Source organism: Ovis canadensis, chromosome 15, assembly GCF_042477335.2.
Source record: "Ovis canadensis isolate MfBH-ARS-UI-01 breed Bighorn chromosome 15, ARS-UI_OviCan_v2, whole genome shotgun sequence".
NCBI lineage: Eukaryota > Metazoa > Chordata > Mammalia > Artiodactyla > Bovidae > Ovis > Ovis canadensis.
In genome coordinates, this window is record NC_091259.1 from 36,151,192 (window position 1) to 36,173,552 (window position 22,361).

The 22,361-nt window shown below is 50.9% G+C and overlaps 1 protein-coding gene and 1 non-coding gene across 2 annotated transcripts in view; one reads left to right on the forward strand and one right to left on the reverse strand.

Annotated features, from left to right (window-relative positions):
* DSCAML1 (DS cell adhesion molecule like 1) overlaps positions 1 to 22,361 on the reverse strand; it is a 361,994-nt gene that overhangs the window by 191,473 nt on the left and 148,160 nt on the right. The gene's annotated exons all lie outside the window — the stretch shown is intronic.
* TRNAE-UUC (transfer RNA glutamic acid (anticodon UUC)) lies at positions 1,931 to 2,003 on the forward strand. The gene has a single exon. It is a non-coding gene; the product is annotated as a tRNA-Glu (tRNA).

Consider the following 22,361-nt stretch of genomic DNA (forward strand, 5'->3'; position numbering starts at 1 on the left):
CACTTGTGAATTTCCCTTTGCCAGAATGCCCTGGAGGCTCAGGGGAAGGAACAAGGATGAGCTTTGGAATGGCTGTGTCTGGGAGAGGGGAGAAGGAAAGGGAAAGAGGAAAAGGGAGGACAGAGGGGCCCAGAAGAAGAAGGGAAGGAAGAGAGAAGGCACGAAGGAGATGGATGGAGGTGGGAGAGAAGAGCAGAGAATCTAAGAGAAGAAATGGGAAAAAGAAGAATCCATCCTTTACGACACGCAAGAGAGGAGGTGATGATACAGCAAAGTCGTGATGTTGACTCGGAAAGGTCACTTTAGCCGAAACTGGGTTAAAATCATGGAAACCTGCTTCGGGGAGCAGAGCAAGTAGTGGAGGCTCAGATCATTTAAACCAGTGGTCCCCAACCCTTTTGGGACCAGGGACTGATTTCATAGAAGACAGTTTTTCCAGGGACCGGGATGAGGGGAATGGTTTTGGGTTGATTCAAGGGCATCACATTTATTGTGTATTTATTTCTATGACTATCACATCAGCTGTACCTTAGATCATCAGGCATTAGATCCTGGGGGTTGGGGACCCCTGATTCAAACAACTTGTTCCAGGGTTGACCCCCTTCTCTGGGCTCCCCACCCTTCCTTTCTTTCATCCCTACCCCTTCCAAAGAGTAGCCAACCAAACTGTATTCCGATGCAGGGGCTTTTGTAATTTCTCTTCTGTGCACACCCAAATCATAGCCAGTGCCCTGCTCCCCGAAGCCAGGGGCCTTGTCCTGGCAGGTGGGGGAGGAATCAGAACTGGTTCCTGTGATACTGATGGGGGGCAGCGTGTCCAAGGAAAAGCCGAGCCCTTTGCTGGCATTACGGCTACAGTGAATAAAATTACACCCGTGTTTCTCCTGGCCAGACATCTGGGGAATAGGTGAGTATTTTCAAGTATTCCTTTTTAAGAGTGAAGCAGTAGGTTTCATTATCATATTTTAATTAAAAGGAAAAATCCTATTAAACAATTCCCAATGTATTGGGATTAGCAAAAACCAGCACCTGAGACCCAGTAACTCAGCATGTAGGAACACACTAACCAGACTTATTTTCCTCAGAAATTGTCTCTACACCTGCCCCTCCCCTCCCAGCCAAGGAAACGGCTTCCAGCAGGCTCCGGCCGTCCATCTGGGGAGGGCCAGGATGGGCGTAGCACGCTTTCCTCTCTCTCTAAGGGACACGGTAGGAAGCCATGTGTGTGCATGCTAAGTCACTTCAGTCGTGTCCAACTCTTTGAGACCCTACAGACTGTAGCTCACCAGGCTCCTCTGTCCATGGGATTGTCCAGGCAAGAATACTGGAGTGGGTTGCCGTTCCCTCGTCCAGGGGACCTTCCCAACCCAAGGATCGAACCCAAATCTCTTAGGCTTCTTGCAAGGGCAGGCACATTCTTTACCAGTAGCACCACCCGGTAGGAGCCATGTCTCCCCAAAACATGTTGATACCCCCAAAACTTCCTACTCAAAGCACTGCTGGCAAGACACTGGTGTTAGAATGGGGTAGTTGTGGGTTTAAAACCCACTGTCCGCACTTCTTATATGTGTGACTCTAGGTGATTCCTTGATTTTTCCTGAGCTCTAATTTCCTAACTTTAAATGTGAATTTTATATCCTCTCTGTAGGGCTGCTGAAAGGATTAGAACTTACATATGAAAAGAAATTGTGGCTCAGCTGGTTAAAAATCCGCCTGCAATGTGGGAGACCTGGGTTGGATCCCTGAGTTGGAAAGATCCCCTGGAGAAGGGAAAGGCAACCCACTCCAGTATTCTGGCCTGGAGAATTCCATGGACTGTATAGTCCATGGGGTCGCAAAGAGTCAGACACAACTAAGCGACTTTCACTTCATGAAAAGAAATTAGTACAGTGCCTAAGTCGTAGTTAGTAAGTGGATCAGAGCTGGGACTTCCCTGGTGGTCCAGCGGCTAGGACTCTGAGCTTTCAACTCAGGGGGCCTGGGTTCAATCCCTGCTCAGGGAACTAGATCCTTGCCCCCATATGTCACAACTAGGAGTCTTCACGGTACAACTGAAAAAGATCATGCATGCCGCAGCTAAGACCCAGTGCAGCCAAATAATAACTTTTTTAAAATATTAAAAAACAAATCGGAGCTGTTATCTATTACCATTACTATTACCTATTCTTATTTTATTAGTAGACAAGATAGAGGAACCACTTCCAGGAGTTCCTGATAAAACATATCCTATTTCATGAAAACAGGAGTCTCTTCAATTAACCATTATAGCGGGCGGGTCATACTTCCTCTTGCATCCTGGCCTTTGCACATGACACTCCCTGACTGGGAACCCACTTTCTACCCCTGTATCCCTACCGCTTTGCCTGGTTAACTCCTGCTCATCCATCAACTCTGGATTTGGAAGTCACTTCCCCGGAGAAGCCTTCCCTGTCAGGCGTGGAGGCCTGCCGCAGTTATACCCAGGTTTCTGGGTCTCTGCAGTTCCAGAGTTTCTCTCAGAGCATCCATAATGTCTGTGTGAGGGTCTGGAAAGCTCCTCTGAGACTGTGTGCTCCCTAAGAGCAGGGTCCAAGTCTTAGAGCATCCAGACCTTGAGCGTGCGTACAGACCCATGTCACTGTATACAGCAGATGCTCAAAAACAGATACATGAGAGAAATGGGAGAAAATGAGATACAGCTAGAGAAAAACGGGGAGGGAAAAGTGGCAACGGAAACGACCGTTGCACACGTAGACCACGCGATCTCACTAGGGTCACACATAAGATAGGGCTTTCCCGCCCAAAGGCAATGCAAGGCGGAGGCTCTTACTTTACACACAGGCTTAAGTTTATTTGAATGATTCCCTCCGAATCCTTCAGGGCAAATGCCATGGTCAGGGCTCAAAGCCAGCCTCTGGGTTCTGGTCTGTTCATACACTTTCCAAAAAACTTGAGCATTAATCCCCGGCCCATCTCACCCACTGGAAAACCTTCCTCATTCTGCCTTCAAAATGCCCCTTGAATCTGATCACGTCTCATCCCCCACACCAACATTCATTTCCTCTTACACAGACCTTGCCCCCATGCCTGCCTGTGCCCCTTCCTGGCCTCTGCGAGCAGGCCAGCCCCTGCCTCCTCCTCTGTGTCTGTCTCCGTTTCTTCTCCACCCTCCATTTCCCCCTGCACAGTGCAGGCCTGGAGCTGCAACTCACTGAGACGTGTCGCATAAGAGAACTGAGATGAGATCTGTTTCCCGCTGTGTGTGTGTGTGCGCGCGCACGAGTGTGTCCATGAACACAGATGTGTTCTGGCTTCAACGAAAAGAATATGAAACCCAGGCACATAGCCATACTTTTATCAAAAGCTTATTTATTCCACCCCTACTTTATTTTTTATAATAGAGAGAGGGAAATACACACACTGCGTTCTGTAGCTAATCAGGTTAGAACCACTCCAACTGGCAAGATGAGATTGTGTGTTTCCAGTCGGGGCGAGGCCGCATCTCAGTCCCTCCTGCCATCCTGCCAAGCAATTCTGGTCTGATCGGATGCCAGGACTGGGAGCTGGTTGACCCAAGGGTCCTGAATCGAGATCACTTGTGACATAGATGGCTAAGCGCCACCTTCTTTCCCAACCCTAACAATGGAGGCTGATCACTCCGAAGGCTGCAGGGCTGCTGGGGAGGGGGCAATCCTAGTCTCAGCTCTTTATCTTTCAAGTCTAATTTCAGCATCCTCTGCGAGCACATTAGTGCGAGAATGCCTCTTACAGTTAGTTGTCTGCATCCAAGACAAGCCTATAATGACCTCCCTGGTGTCTCACGCACGCGTACACTCAGCCCCCCAAGCAGACACCCTCTCTGCCTCTGCACACAGCTGTCTGTGACTGCGGCAGCTTTCCCATGTGACCCGGCCAGTGGGGACCTATGTGGAGGCTTTTTAATTGTCTAGGGAGGAAAGGAGGGGGGTCGGGTCAGCATCAGCTCCAGAGTGACAGCCCAGAACCTCCTCCAGCTCCCAGATGGGAGGGTCCTGACTCAGAAGAGAGACATGGACTCGGAAGAGAGAGCAGAGACTGAGGCTGGAGGCAATGGCAGCAGCATCACTGATTGCTGATTCCTGCCCCAGGAAGCAGAGGGAACCAAGGCCAAGGATGTGACCTTGCACTGCCATCAGCCCACTGCCTCATTCCAGGGTGTGCGACCCCCACCCCCACTGGAACACAGGAGAAGGAAACAAGCAATGACGCTTATAATTCACAGCTCAGCCCTTCATGTGCCCTGAAGAGGCATAATTGCGTCCATTTTACCAATCAGGTAAACTGAGGCTTGAGAGCCTGGTGTTTCGTAGCTGGTAAGTAGAAGAACTCGGATTCCAGCTCATGTCTTTGGCCACCCAGCCTGTGCTCTCCTGCCACACCAGCCTGCCTCTCTCCCCAGCCTGCCTCTTTCTCCCCAGCAGCTTTCCCCACTCCCCCAGTCCCTCCCCTGCACCTCCCACTGTGTTCATTTCCACCTCTCACCTAGCCCTTGCAATCACCCTTGAGCTGTTTCTGGTTTGTAAACCCCACTCTCAACCCCACTGGATCATAAGCTCCTAAAAGGCAGAAACCGTGGACTCAGGATCCTGTCGTATCTGAGTCTTAGGATGCTCTGGACACCATAGTGCTGTTCACTAAGCAGATTCTGGGCTTTATAAACAGCTATCAGGTAAGGCTCACAGTGCCTGCCAGAGTGAACCAGGACCAGCACAAGCACGTGTCAGGGGGGGACGTCAACCAGATTCTGCCCTTATTTCCCAGGCCATCCCACCCCCAGCCTGGCATCAGGAGAGCACGTGGGCAAGGCACACACTGGCAGGGCTCGGCTGATTCCTGGTGGGTGGGGACCTGGCACACTATGTAACCTTTCTGACTTATGGGTCACTGGGAGCACGCATCCTGACTTAACAGGGAGGTGATAAGGATAAAGAGCAACGTGTTTAAAGCTGGGGGAATGGGGACTTCCCTGGTGATCCAGTGGCTAAGACTCTGTGCTCCCAATGCAGGGGCCTCTGAGTTCGATCCCTGGTCAGGGAGCTGACCAGGAACCGACCTAAGACTCAGATACGACAGGATCCCAAGTCCATGGTTGCTGCCTTTTAGGAGCTTATGATCCAGTGGGGTTGAGAGTGGGGCTTACAAACCAGAAGCAGCTCAGGGGCTGTTTCTTGATGGCAAGGGCTGAGTGAGAGGTGGAAATGAACATAGATGGTAAAATTCCAGTAACTGTTAAAACTAGGTAGATGAGCATAAGGGCATTCATTGGCTAACCTCTATCCTTCTGTGTATATTTGAAAAAATTTTTCATAATTACAATACCCCAAAGAGGCAAAATAATACATGCAAAAAGGTGATGATGCTAAAAGCATTGAGGACTTTGTCCTGGCATATGCGTGATGCTTGTGTGCTTGTGATCGACTCTCTGAGATGCAACGGACGGTAGCCCACCAGGCTCCTCTGTCCCTGGGATTTTCCAGGCAAGAATACTGGAGTGAGTTGCCCTTTCCTCCTCCAGGGGATCTTCCCCACGCAGGGACCAAACCTGCGTCTCCAGTATCTCCTGCATTGGCAGGCAGATTCTTTACGACTGAACCACTTGGGAAGCCCGGCACACGCAAAGTGCTCACTAAATCATTTTCCATTTTGCATTTCTCCTTTTCCACGCTCCCCAGAGATCGAGCTTCCTTCCCTTAGTAGAAAGCCCACCTTTGACAGCCCCCAGTAGCAGAAAACACACAAGAAGTAGCTGAGCTCTGTTAAGTACAGAAATCCCACCTCAGTTGTCAGATGACTGAAGCCAGGTGACTCCTCCAGGGCTCCAAGCTACTGGCTTCCATTCACTAGGCACTTTACAAGCTAGCCCCTGTGCTAAGCTCTGAAAGTGCATCCTCTCTTTAATCCGCCCAGTCCCCAGTGGGTGAACAGTATAACTATCTCCATCTGTCCAGCTCTGAGCTCTCTTTCTCCTTTGGTCTTCCCTGAGCTCTGGAACTGTCTGCGAGAATCTGCATTTTTATACAAATTGGTGCCTTGCCCCCACTGGCCACAGTCCCTGGGTACAGTCTGGGGGACAAACTCGAGAACAATCTGGCCCCCAGGCCAAGGTGTCTGGTGGGACCCCAGGTTCACAAGGTCACATGGTCGCTGCTGGGAGAGCAGGAGCACCACGGCACCGGGTGGTGGTTTGGAAAGGAGTGACCCTGAGACAAGGAGGGCTGTGAGCCTGCGGATGGGAAGGAGTACCTGGGGGCCACGGCTGTGGTGGTCCAGAACTGGTTCTGCGGGTCCTGCTTCCTTTGTGGGCCAAGGGGTCATCATGATCCCAGGTCTTGCTGCTGCTAGGATGAGGCCATCAGAGTGGAGGGGCCACGAAATACCCATCCTGCCGGTGGCAATGCCCCTCCTGTTCTCGGATTCCGTCTTCCTCCTTCCACCTCCAGCTCTCTGTCTACAACGCTCTTCCCGGCCCTGGCTGCCAGAGCCACTCTGTGTTCTGGCAGCTTAGGAAGTGTAGCCTCCTCCAGGGTGCCCTTGAGGAGCAATGGGAGGACAAGGCAGGACGGCTCTCCTGGCCTTGCTCTCCAGAAACACAAAACTCCTCTGATTTACCCGTGCTAAACTCCACTCAACCCTTAACCCTCAACCTGCAGGGATTTCAGATGTCACTTCTGGTGGGCTTGTTGCCTACTTCTGAGTCCAAATGTACCCACCCTGTGTGCTCTTTATATCTGCTTGTTTCCACATAGCTCCCTTTGAAGATTCTATGGGGGCTAGTTTAAGATTGAGAGAGAAAGGGTGACTTCATACGGAAGCTTGTAAACTTAGGGGTCATTTAGCCCCTAGAGGTGGGACAAGCTGAAAATACGGTTTCTGAAAGGGTTGAGCTTATTTCATGGATGTCAGATGATGATGGATAATTGAAGAAGACCAAGTATCTGATCTTGTGTATGTGATTGTGAGTTTGTGCGTGTCTGTGGTGGGGGAGTACATCCCATCATCCCCAATAAATATTCCCGTCTTTAGCTTGGTCCATGTTCCTACTCTTTGAGGCTAGTATGGGGAGGAAAATTCAAGGCTGATCCCTTAAAGACTTCTGCAAGTTTCCCTTTTAATTGTCCAGAGGGTGAGGATTCTTCTCTGTAGCCTTTCACTCATCCAAAAACAGTTGCTGAATCACCTGCCTAGTTTATAGTTAGTTGGGCGGCCCAGCCTAAGCCTCTGGACTGACTCAGATGCTCACTGTCTGATGGCGTCCCCACTCCATAGAAACAAATGCTTGGGTGGCCATCCATACACCTGCCAACACCAACAATCATCACCCTGCAGTAGGCTCAGAGACCCCGAAGACCTCGGTTCCTGTGATCCTCCCCTTGTCCTGTGGCGTAATATGGACAACTGTATTTTGCATTCCACAGGTGAGGAAAATGGTTTGAAAAGTAGCAAGGCTAGTCTACAGGCAGAAGGTGGGCAGAGGACAGAGTGAAATGCTATGTACAAACCTGTGTAGATGGGCGGTGTGGACAGGTGAGCTATGATACTAATGTTGGGGTAGAGCTTTTGAACCATGGTGCTGGAGAAGACTCTTGAGAGTCCCTTGCAAGGAGATCAAACCAGTCAATCCTAAAGAAATCAACCCTGTATATTCACTGGAAGGACGGATGCTGAGGCTGAAGCTCTAATACTTTGGTCACCTGATGTGAAGAACCAGCTCATTGGAAAAGACCTTGATGCTGGGAAAGGTTGAGGGGAGGAGGAGTAGGGGACGACAGAGAATGAGATGGTTGGATAGCATCACTGACCCAGTGGACATAAACTTGAGCATACTCCAGGAGATGGGGAGGACAGGAAAGCCTGGCATGCTGCCATCCATGGGATCACAAAGAGTTGGACATGACTTACCAACTGAACAACAGAGAGGCTGATTGGATACCTGCCTGGTTCTCCCAGTTCCTACCCAAAGAATTTTCCTTTCCTCTGGGTCACAGCTCTTCAAAGAAGTCTGCAAAGACAGACCCAGTTGGGGGCCCATGGTCATATCCTAGGCTCAGGTCACACAGTCCTTCTGACCCCTCGCCTTGCATGCTTCTTCTTTTCTAAGAGAAATATATTTGGCAGTCACATCTCCCCACATCTTGCAAGTTTCCCGTACAAGATGCAAAGCCTCCTCTTGGGAAAAAAGGAGGTGATTTTAGAATCCCAAAGTACCAGGCATCATCCTTTATTTTTTTTTTAATTAAATAATTTATTTTTGCCTGCCCTAGGTCTTTGTTGCCGTGTGAGGGCTTTCTCTGGTTGCGGCGAGTGGGGGCTACTCTAATTGCGGCGGGTGGGCTTCTCACTGTGGTGCCTTCTCTTGTTGCAGCTCGAGGACTCCCGGAGTTGCGGCTCATGGGCCTGGTTGCCCCATGCAAGTGGATCAAACCTGTGTCCCCTGCACTGGCAGATGGATTCTTAACGGCTGAATCCCCTGACCCGCACTTTAAAGTCCTGTGTGGAGAAGAGTTTTCCAGGGCCTGCCTGGTTCCCCAGGTGCTGCTCACTTATCCTGGGCACGGAGGTGAGCACAGATAAGCGTAGACTATGGCTCCCAGGAGTTTCTAGCTCCAGCCAGGGCTCCAAAGATGCTTATCCTTCACTGCACATTCACGCGTACGTGGCTCACACCCAAAAAACTCCCTCCACACCGCTTTCCTTCCTTAAATTGAGCCCATTTAGAAAGTTTTCTTTCCTCTCCCCACTGAAGACATCCATCACCTTCCCCAGCAGAGGCAAGACGGCCACGACTCCTTCCCCGGGTTTATTAAATCCGTTCAAGAGCCTATTTGTAGCTGTCACAGGGAAGCCGAGGGGGAGGCTGGGAGCGCTCTCAGCCGTGCAGCCGGCATCACAACCTCTGGGTCGGGGATCACCCTACATATGTTTCTCCGTAACAGGCAGAGCTAAAGGGGCACCGCAAAGTCTAATGCGCTTGACACTGGGGATTATGGTTGGGGGGAGGGGGTTAAGGAAACTCAGCTAGGGCTGGCCGGTCAAGGATGGAGCCCACCCAGCAGGTCACCCACCTCCTACGTACTGGACCCCACCTCAAATGGCACAGTGAAGAGCAAATACACTGCCTCCCTGTCCCAAACCCCAAGCAGCCACTTTGGTGTCACAGATGGGAGCTGGGAGTGCGAGGTGTGGGGACCATCATGCCCCCGTGCGGGCTGTCCTGGCTTAGACAGACAGGGACACGGTTTGAGAGATCCTGCCACTTGGTGGTTCACCTTGGAGCATGGAAGCACTTTTCACAGCAGTCTGCAGGGCTCATCTGGCCCAAGGAAGGAGTTTAGGAGAGTGGCCACAGCCCCAAAGGACCTCAAAGGACCCAGATGCCCTCGAAACTCTGTCCCCGACTTGATGACTGGGGACAATGAGTGACAGAGGCAGGAGGGGTTTGCTTGGGGTCCCCCACCTACCCACCCAAGAGGACCCACCCTTCCACCTACTGGGACCCAGGGTCCCTTCTGTGCCCCTTTATTGGAGGACAAGGACAGCTGAGGCTAATCTCCTCCTCCCCACCATGTGATTTAAAGGGGGTGGGAAGAGGAATTCCTGGGAGGATTGGGACTGAGATTAGGAGAGTCAAGCTTCTTGAGTAATTTCTTTTTGCTTATGAACTATCTCTAATGTACAGAAGAGCATCAAGAATTATATAACCCATATCTGTGCGCCCACTACCCAGTATTAACAAATCCTAATAACTTGAGCGATTTCTATTTTCAAATATGGTATTAGCTGCTATATGGTTAGCTGAATTTTTATAGCTCTATTCAAATGTAAAATAATTGTATTCTTTTTAATAAAGGCATTTCATTAAGTACATAACCAGGATTTAATTTTTAGACCCTGGAAGACTTCATTTAAAAAGTCAAAATGAGGGGTGGGGAAAGCTCCCTGTGAGACCAGGGTCCTGATTTTTTTTGCTATTGTTGTTGGAAAGACAGTCTCTGAGGCCGTGGTCCGGCATGACTGAAAGGGAGGGAAGTTGTAACAGATTCCCCAGACTCTGGAGAGGTGGAACCCGAGAGAAATGCTTTCTTTTGAACTTTCAAGGTGGACCCCCACCCATCAGCATGACTGATGACCAATGAGGAGTTTGAAAGAAAGGGAGATGGGGTAGAAAGTCCAATCTTGGGGGAGCTCCGCCAGGTTCCCTGTCCTGCCCAGACTCCCTCCTCTTCCCTTACTGCCCTGCATTACATGCCTCTGCACCCCCTCTCACAGGCTGTGCTCCTGGCTGTGTGCATGCATGCGAAGTCGCTTCAGCCTCATCCCACTCTGTGCGACCCTATGGGCCATAACCTGCAGGCTCCCCTGTCCATGGGATTCTCCAGGCAAGAACACTAGAGCAGGTTGCTGTGCCCTCCTCCGGGGATCTTCCCAACCCAGGGATCAAACCTGTGTCTCTTACATCTCCTGCATTGGCAGGCGGGCTCTAATTTCACCACTAGCCCCACCTGGGGGGCCTGTGCTCCTGGCTACTGCCAGCTGCTTCTTACCTTACAGGCCTTATTTAGCATCTAATCTGTGCACCTGTCAAGGTGCCCACACATCATTAACTGCAGGTGCTGGGGATGTTCATACTGGCTCAGAGAGTCTATTTTGTGCCTCTCTTCCCAACTCCTCATTCAGTGATATCATATTGGTAGCTTGCAACTGGCCACCATAAGGGTATCTAACTTGTGAAAACCAAGCTGGAAACACTACACACTGGGGCTTCTCCTCTCCCTGAGAGCTGGTTGTTCACCATTTGCCAGTACCCCAGTGGTATTAACTGGCCCAAGAATACTTGCATTCAAAGGTTTCTCCTGGAGAAGAAAAACGTCCCATAGCCAAAGGAATGAATCACAAATGGTTGAATTTCAGATATGAGAGAAGCATTTTACCTCAGCAAAGCATCCACAGCTTAGCATTTTGTGGCTAGACAGGTCCCTAGAAGTTATTTTGTCCAAGCCTCTCATGCTAGGAAACAAAATGAAATCCAGAGAGGCAATGTGACTTGCCCAAGGTCACAAAGCTCACTAACGTCACAGATGGTCTTACAATGCTCAGCATCCTTTCCGAATACATTTTACACCACATCTGATGCCTTGTCCCTAGCCTGCTCTGCTGCTGGAGCTAGGGATGAAGTTCCCTGAGGGAGAGCCCAAGAGGTATCAGCAAAGCCACCGAGACGGGAATGACGGGGCACTGAGGTGCTTCCTGTCCCTTTGGCCTCTCTCGGCTTTCCCAGGAAAGGGCCAGTAGGCACTCAGCAAACTCCCGAATGGACCGAGGCTAACAAGGCAGGTGGGCAGTGTCGAGAAGGGGTCCACTCCCCAGACCGAGGTATGAGCCAAGAGGCAGAGGGACATGAGGAAGACGGGAGCAAGCAAACCGGTGCCTCCCCAGGTTTTCATGTCATTAGGGTGTGAGCATGGCACCCAAGACTAAGAAAGAGGCAGATGCTTAGACAAAAACAGAGAGAAGGGGAGAAAGAAAGGGAATGGGGAGAGAAGGGGGATAGGGAGGACAATTGAAGAAAGTGGGGGGGAGATGGGGAGAGGAGAGCCCTCTGGCTGGTACTGGGTTGGCCACAAAGTTCACTCAGGTTTTTCTATAAGATGATGATGTTACGGGAAAAACCTGAATGAACTTTGTGGCCAACCCCATAGAAAGCAAAGACAAGGCAGGGTCCTGAGAGAGCAAAGCAGAGCAGAGAAGGTGGAGGAGGATGAGCAGGAGCAGCTGAGGGAGTCCCAGAGAGAAAGAGGGAGTAAGGGGGGGCTTGTACCCAAGATCCTTTCTTGACCTGCCTTCTCCTTGGACACCCTCCCCTCCCTCACGGCAGCACGGGTGGCCCTGTGCCCTAGCAGCCTGCCTGTTGGGGCTTCCAGTCCAGCGGTCCACACACAAGCTCAGAGAGGTGCCCTGACAGTTGCCGGGGCCCAGAAGCATCCCAGAAGGCCACGCCACCCAGCCCTGCACGGGGGTGCTGCCCAGCCCTCACCCCATCCCCAGCCCTCTGCACCCCTCTCCCGCCAGCACCATCTGTGCCCAGCTTCATACCCTCGCCCTCTGCAGCAGGAGCTGCAGTGACCTGGAAAACTGGAGGGCTGGTTTTTCTGCCCAGCTGTGTGTCCTTGGGGTAAATTAGTTCCACACTGGAAACCGAGGGGAAGGATGGGGCAGGGTGTGAGGGGGTGCTCCTGGGCTCCCCTGAGGGGCAGGCTCAAGGCTGAGTTGGCAGCCACGGCCCAAGCCCCAGAGCCCTTCCTGAAGAGGACAGTGCCCAGAGTGGAACAGACCTCCCTGTGGCTCACCTCAGCTGGCCTCCTGTCACTCAGAAGCTGAGCTCAATTCCTTGCGTGTCAGAAGAAATCAAATGTGAGCAAGGAAGAGAAGAAAGGATGATGGGGGGGCAAAGGACATGGGGGACAATGAGGGGAGTGAGGGAGGCGGGCTCTGGAGTCAGCAGACACTGGGTGTGTGTCCTTATCTCTGGTCACAGCGTGACCCAGGTGTGACTCACTTCTCTGCAGGATGGGGACAGTGGTGACCCCTGGCTGGGGGTTGCGTGGAGTGAGAGAGAGAAATGGCACACAACACAGGCCTGGGGCAGACTCACTCCCAGGAGCTGCTCAATAAAAAGGTCTCGCCCCTGCTCTCTGGCTCCTTCCAGGCTCGACAATCCCGGGTGGCCCCGGCTCCAGGCAGCCTCCTCCAGAGATGGGGTAAAACCTCTGCAAAGTCAAAGGTCTGGTGGTTCCCAGGAAGGTGAGCTGCCAGGGAGAGCGAACCAACCACGGTGGGGAACGTGAGAGTCCTCAGGCTCAGACTTGAGCTGGCAGCAGAACAAGGAACAGCAGCAAATTCTTCAGCATTTTCTCAGGCCGGGAACTGTGATCATGCTTTACTTATATCAACTCAGCTGAACACCCAAAGGAGAAGTCTTTCCCTTAAAGTCCATCTCTCGCCCCAGACAGGCCCCCCAGCTCCACCTGTCACATTTCCAGACACAAAAGGTTCACACCATCACATCTTTGACCCAGCGTCACCTTCGGTCTCTGGGCCTGGCTCCCCGGCCCACTGCAGCCCCCACCCCCCACCCAGAGGTCAGACTTGGGTTCCCTCCTTACTGATCTCCCTGCTCACAACTGGCTCCCCTTGAACTAAGCACTCACAGTGTTGTGAGCATAATTGTTTCAAACATACCACTGGCTAAAAAACACCTTCCCAATGCCTCCTGAATAATGGATGAGTTCCCTGGTCCCAAGTTTGCCCCAATCTACTTTTCTGGACCTATCTCCTAGTTCTTACACTCTCACCCTGCCCCAAAGTCCCAGGGAATTCTCACCTTGAGACTTTTGTCCCCTCCATGTCCCCTGAGCCTCCAAAGTCCTTCCTCCTTCCTCTCTCTGAAATACAGCCCTTCCAAGCGCTGTCCGTTGGGAAACCTTTTAGATCAGTGGTCCCCAACCTTTTTGGCACCAGGGACCAGTTTCATGGAAGACAGTTTGTCTGCGGATGGGGGGATGGTTTCAGTCTTGCCTGCCACTGCTTACCTCCCGCTGTGCAGCCTGGTTCCTAACAGGCCATGGACCGGTACTGGTTTGTGGCTCTGGGGGGAGGTGGGGACCCCTGTTTTAGATGGTCTCTTGCCAGAGTCACTTGCTTGGCTCATCCTGTCCTTCCTTTGGCTGGCAGGACATCCTGGAAATGGTGCTGATGAGAGGTTTGTGCCTCTAACCAGGCAAGGTAATAAATCCTCTGTGTGTCTCAGTTTCCTGATTTGAGAAATCAGGGAATAGATGACATCAGGGGTCCTTGGAGATAGCTCTCTCTGGCATCATCTGGAAAATTCCAGAAAGCCCAGATTTCCAGGCCCCACCCTGGGCCTTCAGAGTCTGGATCTGTAGGGTGGGACCCAGGAATCTGAGAACACTTCCCAGGTGATTCTGAGTCACAGCCAGTCTGGGGAGTCCCTGAACTAGAGAAGCTGTAAATGTGGATTGGTTTAGTACAGATAGCTCTTGCAGATTTCACATGCAAGAGTATAGGACCCGTGTCTTTACTGCAGGCTCCCAAGGCCTCGTTGTGGAATTCAGATGCTCAATATATGTTAGTTGAACAAATGAGTAATGCCCTGAAGAGAGGCGACTATAACTCTTTATAAACCCTCCCCTCCAGTTTCTTTAGGATAATTAGGTAGAAAGCCAGAAAGGATCATATGGAATCTCATGCAGAGGGGCTGCTGGGCCTCTTAGAGCCGGAACACACACCTAAAGGAAGGCCATGGCGCTGAAACGGGCATCAGAGGCTGTCCTCAGAGCCGGTGTGAATCACCCTGTGTAAAGTGTGTGTAAAGTGTGTGTGTGTATGTGGTATATGTGGGGAGGGGGTTGTGGGGGGGGTGGGGATGAGGCTTGGGGTTCCAGGTGGATGGCCTGCTAGGATTATCAGGATTAGGGGGACTGGCAGAGGGCTGCTCAGGTGAGGCAGCTAATTGCCCAGCTTCCCACTGCGGCTATGGTCAGGGGCTGGAACCCCAAGGGAACCTGCAATGTGGGCTCACAGTGGCTTCTCTACATCAGCCCAGACCGGCCCCAAGAAAGTCCAGGCAGTGAGGAGTCCCCAGGGGCCTCCAGGGCACGAGCAGGAATGTGTCCAGTGGGTGGGTGAGGGACCCTGGAGGTCAACCCCATGACTGTGGGCAAATAGAAACAGCCTAGTGGGTCATGTCCCAGAATTTCAGGGTGTGGATGAAGGCCACATTCAGATCAAAGCCTCAGTCCAAAGTGCTTTGCTATCACAGCCTGTCCCAGCTGCCACTGTCCACAGCTGCCGGCCTAGTGTCCCACGGCTCTGGTCTCAGCCCGGGGAGGGGACCAGGAAGAGAAACAGACGCTGTGACCCTGGCAGAGACTGCAGCAGCAGCATGTCTGTCCTGCGGCCCCCGTTTGCCCAGCTCCAAAGCTCATGGATTCTTTGCTCAGCCGTCTGAACCCTGCGTTGCACTTGAGCAAAGTAAGAAGAATTGGACCCTTAAAATGTTGTCCCTCAGAGTTTCAAAGTACTTTCTTGACATGATCTGGTCTTAGAGTCACAGCATCCCTTCAAGGCTGATGTTCTCATTCCCTCACGTGGCCCAGAGAGTCATCAGGGACGCCAGCGTCTACACCATGTCCCAGCGTGGTTATCACCACCTCTTATCGCCCAGGGCAGCCCAGGCTTACCCCTGTCTGTCTTCAGAGTAGTTCCTCTAAACCAGCAAGACCTGGGCTTCTGGCTCTGGTGCCTCCTTGAATCTCCTTCCTCACCAGAGCTCTCATATTATAAGGCTGAATGTGAACCCTTGGACCAAGGTGGACTCCAGCAGGGAAGCCCCCGACTTCGAAACAGATACTCAGTAGGGTGTTTTCGGGGAGACAGCATCGGTGGGATTAGTCTCAGGTGTGCTGCCTATTGAGGTCTTCCTCTCAGTTATCAGAGGTCACCTGGGCTGTGGAAATGTAACTAGAGACTGCCATGAGGTCACTCCTGGGCCATGGAAGGCAGCCGTGCTGATCCCCTTAGAAAAGGGCCAGGAGATGGAGCAAGAACACATGCCCGCTCCTCCAGAGTTGCTGCCCCACCGCTGCCATCCCCTCCCAGCTCCTCCCTCCCCATTGGTGACTGAGGGTGTGGGCAAGGAGGCCCCTGGGGCTCCTCTAGCTCCACTGAGCTCCCGTTTATAGGAGAGATGCTCACACTCTCATCAGCCATGGCTCTGGTCTCACCCAGGGTGGCTAGACGGGGTGGTGGAGAGATGGGGACCCACGCAAGTCTGAACCTACATGCTCAGCTTCAGAATACCATGAGACCCTTGCTTTTCCCTCCAGAAGCATCTGGATTAGCAGATGAAGGACTAGGACAGTCATAAAATACTGTCACGTTTATAACCCGTGTGCTGGGGAGGTGGCAGGAAGCAGGGTGTTCGCCTGTTCCCATTTCCCCAGCCCCACTGAAGGCGTGAACGGATTCAGGACATCTTTTCACAGCCACAGGAAGCTTGGGGCCATTTTTCTACCATGATGCTTCGCCTTCTTGCTCCATTTTTTTGATTCAGTATGAGTTTTCTTTTTCTCTCTCCAACACTAGCCTACACCCTGGTTCTTTAGAGTTCGGTGTCTAGCTTTGCTTAACTCTGGGGTAATAACGTATGACCCTGGCATCTAAATGGCGATGGGAGAAGAAATGCATACAGGTGGAGCTGTTGCTTCCCCATGGCACCCCACCTCCGCCACTGCTTGGGACAATTAGCCAGCTCCCTGGCCTTGCTGGAAAGTTTTGAATTACCAGAACTAGAAGCAGAGTTTTCCCCATTCACTCAGGTCCCCTGCCAGGCCTCTCTGGGGACAAGTGGCCAGTTCGCACACAAAATCTACAATCCTGAAGTCATCAGCTATACAGGAAACTACAGTCACCTTTCTTGTGATTTCTCCCCAGCCACTAAGTGAATCCAATATTCTGGAGATCTGAGTTGATCTCCATGGAGACCATCACCGATCCCTGGTCAAGCCTGATAAGAGAATGCCTTCTGGAAGGCTGGACACAGAGCTCTCTAGAAGAGATTCCTACTCCCTCTCCCCCAGCTCACTCATCTATCACTTGGCCTAAATCGGCCTTGTCTCATTTCATCCTCACCTCCCCAAAGATTCCCTGGCTTGCTTGTAAGCCAGATAAAGATTTAAGAGAACATTGATATTGGCAAGATTTAGAGAAATTGCAGATGTGGAGAAATTGCAATCTTCATATACTGCTGGTGGGATGTAAATGCCAGCCACTTTGGGAAACAGTCTGGCAGTTCCTCAAATGGCTAAACATCAAGTTGCCATTGATCTAGCAATTCCGATCCTGGGTAGATACCCAAAAGAAACGAAAACATATGTCTACACAAAAACCTATACAGGAATGTTTATAGCTACATTATTCATAACAGCCAAAAAGATGGAAACAGCCCAAATGTCCATTAACTGATGAATAAATAATATGTAGTATATCCACGTAAGGGAATATTATTCGGCAATAAAAAGGAATGAAGTATTGACACATATTACTATGTGGATGAATCTTGAAAGCATTATACTAAGTGAAAGAAGCCAGTCACAAAAGGCCACATATTACAGGATTCCATTTACATGAAATTTCCAAAACAGGCACACCCATAGAGATAGAAAATAGATTGCTTGCTGCTTAGGGCTTGGGGATATTGGGGGGCAGTTGGGGTGCTGTCTAAAGTGGCATGGCTTTCTTTTCAAGGTGATGAAAATGTTTGCAAATTGTAGTCACAGCTGTACATATCTGTGAACATACTAAAAGCCACGTATTGAATTCACTCATTGAATCACATATTTTCAATGGGTGAATTGTGAAGTATGTGTATCATATCTCAATAAAGCTGGTATAAAAAAAAATTAGAACATCCAACTGGAACCAGGAGGCATAGGCTGACATTCTGGATACTCCACCAGTTTGCTCTGTGACCCTGGGAAAGCCCTTGACTTCTCTGAGCCCCACTGGCCCATCCATGAGACAGGAGAGACTAATGCCTACCTCTGCGGAGCATCAGCAGGGATCAGGGGATGGCAGGTACCCTGGCAAGTGGAACAGGAACAGAGGCATTATTTAAATGGGCAAGATTTACTGCCGAGCTGTCACTGCTCGAGGAAGCTGCTGTGTCCTTGAGCAACGAGCTCTGAGTCCTGCAGAATGCTAAGTTGCGGGGCACCTTAGAGAGCCATCAGGAACTCAGCTAGGTCAGTCCTGTTCTTGTCCAAGTGTGCGTGCCCCCCACCATCGCCGTCCACAAATGTTCATCTGAAGCTTGGGTCGGGGGGGTCCTGAGCCCAGGGGAGAAAGAAGAAGCGTCAGGAAGGAGTGGCAATGCTTTTCTTAGGGTACTCTGGGGGGCCGCCTGGAAGAGTGTTTCTTCCCATTTCAACCCCAGGATGTAAAATATAGAATTAGAAGCAACAAGCTCCCTGAAAGAGAAAACCCTCCTCCCACGCGTGCCTCCCAGCCCCAGTGCCAGGTGTCCAGATGTTGCGACAGCTGCCAGCACTCCCTCCCTCCAAACCCTAAGTGCACAGCCCAGGGCTGAGCCGTGACGTGAGCTTTCCTGCCACCCCTGGACCCAGCTCCAGGCCTGAAGTCCCAGCTGCCTTCTTGCTATCCTCATACTGGGGTCTGTTTGCAGTGGGGATCCACTCCTGCTGGGGCTTGTGTATCAAAGGGATCTGAGTGTACCCTGGTTTAGAACAGCGGTACGTTCAATGTAGAGGCAGAAGACAGCTGGCTACTTCAGGGTTTGAATTCTGGGGCAGCAGCATATAATAATGATAATGATCATACTAACAAAAAATAATAATAAATAGTTTCTATTTTATTATAGGCTTAGACTTCCAGGTATTACAATTCAGTACTTACAAGAAACCTATGAGGGGCATATTACCATCTTCATTTTATAGATGAGGAAAGTGAGGCTCAGAGAGGTTAAGAATTTGCCCAAACTCACACAGCTCGCTAACAGTAAACACAGGATTTAAAACTAGGTCTGTTTGATGCAAAACTGGTAGAAAAGTCTAATCCATACCCTAGGCCCTTCAGGTCTTCTACCAGGAGCCCCCAGTGACAGAAAGCTCAGGGGTCCTGAAAGCCATTGCTCTCTGGAGGGCCATCTCAGCTCTGTCTCAGCCCCTGCATGAGTTGGGTCCAATCTCAAACCACATTTGTCAAGTGCCAAGAGGGGATTTTTGTTTAATGGATGTAGACACTGGGGAGCGGAGGTATATTTTTCAGGGCCAAGCCTGGAAGGCAAACCTGGATTCAGCAGGAGCCTGGCCCACCCCCCCAGCCCTATCCCTCAATTCCCCGTGTCACGCCTGCTGAGACTGCCTTGGCCTCTCCCAATCCGGTGTCCTGGGCTAACCCTTCTGAGCCTCAATTTTTCATCTATAAAAGGGGAAGAAAAATAATACCTTACTGAGTGGACCTGAGCTCTGATCCAGGTGCTGGGTCAGAGCAGGCAGTACTCTGTGGGACCAGAGTACAGGGCAGAGATGCCCGTTACCTCAGAAGACTGATTGTACTCTTCAGAACAGGGTCGAGGTCCAGAGTAAGGCAGGGCTAGATCCCAATCCTGGCTCCACACTTAGTGGTGTTGCCTTCAAGCAACTTAGCTCTTCCCAGCCTCAGTTTACTCAGCTGTAAAATGGGGCTAATAATGCCAACACCTCTGAGACGTTCTGAGGAAGAGGAAGAGGATAATTGTAGGTCTGTATAACATTTACTGTGTGCCAGCAACAACTGTTTTAAATAACTACCGAAACATCTATCTATCTGCCTATACACCTATCAATTTCACTTCTCAACCACCCAGTAAGGTATTATTTTTTGCGTGTGTGAAGTTGCTCAGTCGTGTCCGACTATTCACGACCCCATGGACTGTAGCCTACCAGGCTCCTCCATCCATGGGATTCTCCAGGCAAGAATACTGGAGTGGGCTGCCATTTCCTTCTCCAGAGGATATTCCCGACCCAGGGATCGAACCCGGGTCTCCTGCATTGCAGGCAGGCACTTTAACCTCTGAGGCACCAGGGAAGCCAAGGTATTATTATTCTTCCCCTTTTGTAGATGAAAAATTGAGGCTCAGAAGGGTTAACCCAGGACACAGAACCAAGTCAGTGGGGGTGCTGGGATATGAGCCCTGTGTAGACTGACTATAGTCTGTGGTCTTCATCACCACATTGTATGGCCTCTAAGGATGACACACGGAGGGTCTAGCCGTGGTGCCCAGAGCATGCCCAGGACACTGCCACACTTAGTAGGGACAGTACATGGTCCTCAAACATCCCAGGCCCCCCCAAGGAACTGGAGGCTTGCCAGGAGGTGCCAGAGTCACATCAGGGATGCCACCATTGACTAATGAAGAACTAGAAATGTATTTATTACTCTAAGAGAAAAAAAAATTAAACAGCGTATCTGTTGACTCACACAAGGAGTCTTTACACCAGCCACTGGAGGCTGGCAGAACCCCCGAGCTGGGTAGGTCTGTGGGCTGCACTGCCAGGAACGCTGCATGCCACCCGGGCCTCGCAGGGCGCCCAGGCTTCAGGGCGGCTGGTCCTTGCAGGTGACGCGCCCTCCCTGCCCTGTCTATCAGCATCAACATCCCAAGTCAAACTCCTCCCAGAGCTTCAAAAACCCCTGGAATTTCCAAAGAGGATCTGGCTCCCCAGGACTTCAGGTTCACACATAACAGGCTCTTGAAAGAAGAAATGAAGAAAAACGAGCTGATCAGAGTAAGCCTTGAGAAGTCATATAGAATCTCGGAACATACAGCAATAGGGTAGGAAAAGGGAAACAGAAATGAAATCCCAACCTCCAGGGTCACCTTCCCTGGCCAGTAAATGACTGTGGCTTGCTTTAGAATTTAGTACCAGGGAAAAGAATGTCTCTCCTGCCATGAGTCCTTTTGCCAGACACCCATATAACAATCATATTTCCATTTTCGCCCCTGCTGCCAGAAGAGCTCAGATTTGAATTTAGTGCTCACCGTCAGTAACCATCTAATCCCAGGTCCCTGGCAGCGTGAGCTCCTCCTCACCCCAACCTTTCATCGAAGCGGGATCTCCTTTTCTGACTTTCTTTGTAACCGTCAGTGGGCTCACTTCTCCTTTCTGGAAGCTGATAGGACACACATCATAGATGGCCGCTGGACCACAGAGGGAGATTTTCGCATCAAAAGGGAACTGGATGGGTGGCCTTGTAAGACCCCGTTTTCACTCTGAGATTCTGGGACTGGGCTCAACAGTCTGCCACACTCGTCTTCCACACACACAAAAAGCCAAACCTCTTGTTTCGCCTCCTGGAAAAGGATGCGTGCTTCCGGAATGTCGAGGAGTGACTGACTCTGGTGTGTGGCTGGTGCCGCACAATGAACGCACACCTGCTCTTGCCGGCATCACCTTATGGCCCTGGAGCTGGGCTTGGCTGCCGGATGCCAGCTGGCACGAGACACAGCGAGCTGACTGCTTGAGAACAGTGGTCCTTCCACAACGCAACTGCCTGCTAACTGGCAACAAAGGCTTGGCGGGGACCGTGGAGTCACCGGGCTGTCTTTCCAACGAGCACAGAACAGAAAGCCAGGCTCCGTTAGGATCCATGTTTAACCATAAATGGAAACCACCACGGTGTCCCTTCAGCAGCCTTAGTCTTCGGCACTTACGCCACACGCTCACCTGAGGCTCAGTATCAGATGATGGTCTCAGCTTGACAGGTTTGGCGACCAGGCCCATGTGATCAGCTGCCCCCTCTCTGTCACTGTCTGGTGTCAAAGGGGCCTTCCTGATCCACTGAGAAGGGGATGAAGGGTGATGAAGTTCAATCCCCTCATTTTACAGGCTACCAAGCTGAAGTCCAGAAAAGTTGGGAAAGACCCTGATGCTGGCAAAGACTGAAGGCAGGAGGAGAAGGGGATGACAGAGGATGAGATAGTTGGATGGCATCACCAACTTGATGAACATGATTTTGAGCAAACTTCAGGAGACAGTGAAGGACAGGGAAGCCTGGGGTGTTGCAGTCCATGGGGCTGCAAAGAGTAGGACATGAAGGAAGTGACTTAGACATCCAGGCTTCAGTCTTAAAACTGACAGGTTGGATCCTATAATCTCTGAATTTCTTCCTGTTCCCTGAGTCTCTGTGAGGACTCATTTGACAAGCAGTGAGAGGAAAGCCTTAGTATAAATTTCATCCTCTGAAATGACTTTGCTATAAAGGGGAGGCTGTAGCAGGGGCTAATAGATTCATGGAAACTCTGGAGAGTCCAGAAGGGTTTTAATTAAAATGTAAATATTGTCAACATTCAAACTCACTCCACCCTGGAAGCTGGGCCCCAGCTGCTGAGAGGGGTCAGGGCATTATTTGCCACTGTAAGCATAGCATATAGTTGCCTGTATAGTTGACGATGCAAAATTCTATTAGGGATCTCGAGTGCATGGAACACCCATGCAAGAATGCAGGGTGTCCTCTAGTAACCTGAATCTCTAGATTTTGAGGCTTGATTTTGAGAAAGAGCCCTGGTTCCCAAATACCTTTCCATCCCATCGTGTACACATCTATACATATTTTATATATACATTTTATATAAAATCCTATCACTAGGGGTTCCTTTGAGTTAGGGATGGTGATCCTGTTAGATAAATAGCGCAGAAGAGGTAACATGTTTTGTTTCTGGTCACTTTCTAGCTGTGCAGTCTTGAGCACAGGTCCTATTTTTTCCT